The sequence below is a fragment of the Nyctereutes procyonoides genome, unplaced genomic scaffold (assembly GCF_905146905.1).
Source record: "Nyctereutes procyonoides isolate TBG_1078 unplaced genomic scaffold, NYPRO_anot_genome, whole genome shotgun sequence".
Lineage (NCBI taxonomy): Eukaryota > Metazoa > Chordata > Mammalia > Carnivora > Canidae > Nyctereutes > Nyctereutes procyonoides.
In genome coordinates this window covers 44,235,940-44,239,368 of record NW_026575047.1, presented here as the reverse complement: position 1 = coordinate 44,239,368, position 3,429 = coordinate 44,235,940, and the positions used below count along the sequence as shown (strand labels likewise).

At 42.1% G+C, this 3,429-nt stretch overlaps 1 non-coding gene and 1 pseudogene across 1 annotated transcript; one reads left to right on the top strand and one right to left on the bottom strand.

Annotated features, from left to right (window-relative positions):
- Positions 1–410: 410 nt before the first annotated feature.
- On the top strand, positions 411–970 carry LOC129510204 (tRNA N(3)-methylcytidine methyltransferase METTL6-like; annotated as a pseudogene).
- A 2,147-nt stretch (positions 971–3,117) lies between these two features.
- On the bottom strand, positions 3,118–3,224 carry LOC129510671 (U6 spliceosomal RNA). Its single transcript, XR_008664643.1, has one exon. It is a non-coding gene; the product is annotated as a U6 spliceosomal RNA (small nuclear RNA).
- Positions 3,225–3,429: the final 205 nt, after the last annotated feature.

The following is a 3,429-nucleotide window of genomic DNA, read 5'->3' as shown; positions in this document are numbered from 1 at the left end:
AATATTTGACTTGTGGTTTGAACTAGAGTTTGGTGCATGAGAGTCCTGGCCACTGAATGTAAGCCGCCTGAAGGTAGGGACTAGGTCTTGGTCTTTGTGACCCACCTCTTGAGTAGTGGGCCAGGTTTTGTGTAGAGTCAGTGTCTAGTAAATGGTGAATTGAACTGTTTGGTGAAAGAAATGTTCTAGAACCACTAACCCAGCATCTTAAAAAACTGTTCTAAAACCACTAACAGAATCTCCTGTCTCCTGCAAAAGCGCCCAGTGCCGCCTGAGGCTTAATCCAATCCTGAGAAACTGCATCTGAAAAAACCCTGCCTATGTCTGCAATATCAGCTTGGATTCCTCAGGTTATTCAGTGATGGAGAGAGTCTTCAGCACTGTTAACAGTAATACCATCAGTTTAGGAGATGGCTTCTTTGCAAAGAAAAAGGCTGCAGACAAGGATTCTCAGCTCTGAAGAAGAGGAGAAATTGAAAAGAGATCAAGTTTTAGTGTCTGATTTTAAGCAGCAAAAACTGGAAAAAGAGGCTCAGAACTGGGACCTTTTTACAAAAGAAATAGTACTAACTTCTTCAAAGATAGACACTGGACCAACAGAGGGTTTGAGGATCTCAGATCATGTAGAGAGTCTGAAGATCAAAAATTGACTATACGTGAAGCTGGCTGCGGTGTTGGAAACTGTTTATTCCCACTTTTAGAAGTTCAGAATATCTTTGCTTATGCCTGTGATTTTTCTCCAAAAGCAGTTGAATATGTCAAGCAAAATCCTTTGTATGACTCAGAAGGATACAAGGTGTTCCAGTGTGATCTAACCAAAGATGACCTTCTGGAACATGTACCCCTAGAATCTGTGGATGTTGTCATGTTGATATTTGTACTCTCTGCTGTTCACTCTGGTAAGATGCACCTTGTCTTACAAAATATTTACCAGGTTAGTGATTTGGAGCCTAGAGGTTGGGCATCCTGATCTTTTTGCTTACCTCCCCTCTGAGGCTCATGTCTAGATTCAGAGTCTCCTCATTCTCAGTAAGTGTAGGCCATGTAGTTAGTGTATGGGATAAGATATTTGCAAATGACCTATCAGATAAAGGGCTAGTATCCAAGATCTATAAAGAACTTATCAAACTCAACAGCAAAGAAACAAACAATCCAGTCCTGAAATGGGCAAAAGACATGAACAGAAATTTCACAGAGGAAGACATAGACATGGCCAACAAGCACATGAGAAAATGCTCCGCATCACTTGACATCAGGGAAATACAAATAAAAACCACAATGAGATACCACCTCACCCCAGTGAGAATGGGGAAAATTAACAAGGCAGGAAACCACAAATGTTGGAGAGGATGTGGAAAAAGGGGAACCCTCTTGCACTATTGGTGGGAATGTGAACTGGTGCAGCCACTCTGGAAAACTGTGTGGAGGTTCCTCAGAGTTAAAAATAGACCTGCCCTACGACCCAGCAATTGCACTGCGGGGGATTTACCCCTAAAATACAGATGCAGTGAAATGCCGGGACACCTGCACCCCGATGTTTATAGCAGCAATGTCCACAATAGCCAAACTGTGGAAGAAGCCTCGATGTCCATCGAAAGATGAATGGATAAAGAAGATGTGGTCTATGTATACGATGGAATATTACTCAGCCATCAGAAATGACAAATACCCACCATTTGCTTCAACGTGGATGGAACTGGAGGATATTATGCTGGGTGAAGTAAGCCAGTCGGAGAAGGACAAACATGTTTCATTCATACGGGGAATGTGAAAAATAGTGAAAGAGAATAAAGGGGAAAGGAGAGAAAATGAGTGGGAAATATCAGTGAGGGAGACAGAACATGAGAGACTCCTAACTCTGGGAAACGAACAAGGGGTGGTGGAAAAGGAGGTGGGTGGGGGGTTGGGGTGACTTGGTGATGGGCACTGAGGTGGGCACTTGATGGGATGAGCATTGGGTGTTATACTATATGTTGGCAAATCGAACTCCAATAAAAAATATACAAAAATAAAAAAAGGAAAGGTATTCTATATAAAACATTCACCCTAAATTCTGATTTGTCTAGTGGCCATCACTTCTCTTCAGACCTTGACCAACCTTGGAGCAAGGATGATTTTGCAGCTATCTTGGCTCTCTGTGTGTAATAACATGCAGATATGCCCTGCTCTAAAGTGAGGGGAGGGTATGGTTCAGTGGTCAAGAACCATCTGGCGCTACAATGCCTAGAGATAAAACCTGGCTTCTCTGCTTAAACAATTCCTTTACCTCCCTGAGCCTCAGTTTCATTACTTAAAGAATAGTGAGATACCAGACTGTTTGAAATAGATGAGATATGTATAAAGTGTTGAGCACAATGCCTAGAGCATGGTAAGTGTTCTTTAAAAGTCAGCCATTTTTACTATCATCATGGTTACTAGCTCAAACTGCTCTGGCCATCAGGAGGCTACTGTAGCATTGGGGAAGTAAGTGACACTCTTAAGTCGTGTGACTCAAGACAAATCACCTCACCTTCCTTGGGCATCAGTTTCCTTGGCTGTAAAATGGGGATGTCTCTCAGTTACTGAGAGTAGATGAGATCATGAACCAGGCTGCTTTGTAAACTACAGTAGAATTTCTCTTATATCTATGGCAACAATGTTGATTCATTTAAAAATCAACTAACCAAGAAATCAAAAAAGGTACATTCACCTTAAACATTTTGTTATAGTTTAAAATATATTGTTCATTCATCACTCTTGGTATGGAACCACAGCCTTCTCTTTGAGTAGGGGGCTGTTTATCAGCTTTCTTACATGAACCACACACATACAGTAACATTTTGGTTTCCTCTTTTTTTTTTTTAATTTTATTGAAGTTCGATCTGCCAACATATAGTATAACACCCAATGCTCATCCCATCAAGTGCCCTCCTCAGTGCCTGCCCTTCACCCAGTCACCACATCCTCCTGCCTTTCTCCCCTTCACTACCCTTTGTTCATTTCCCAGAATTAGGAGTCTGTCGTGTTTTGTCACCCTCTCTAATTTTTCTCACTCTTTGCCTCCTTTCCCTCATAATCCCTGTCACTATTTCTTATATTCGCCATATGAGTGAAACTGTATTATGATTGTCCTTCTCAAAAAATATGGAACACTTCACGAATTTGCATGTCATCCTTGCACGGGGGCCATGCTGGTCTTCTCTATATCGTTCCAATTTTGGTATATGTGCTGCCAAAGTGAGCACTGCATTTTGGTTTCTTTAAATTAGAGCAAAGGGTTCCTGAGTGCCTCATTCAGTTCAGTATCTGCCTTCAGCTCAGGTCATGATCCCGGCATCTAGCCCTGCATCAAGCTCTCTGCTCTGTGGGGAGTCTGTTTCTCCCTCTGCCCCCTCCCCCTGCTCGTGTTCGTGTGCTCTCTCTCTCAAATAAATCTTGTAGTGGAACAAA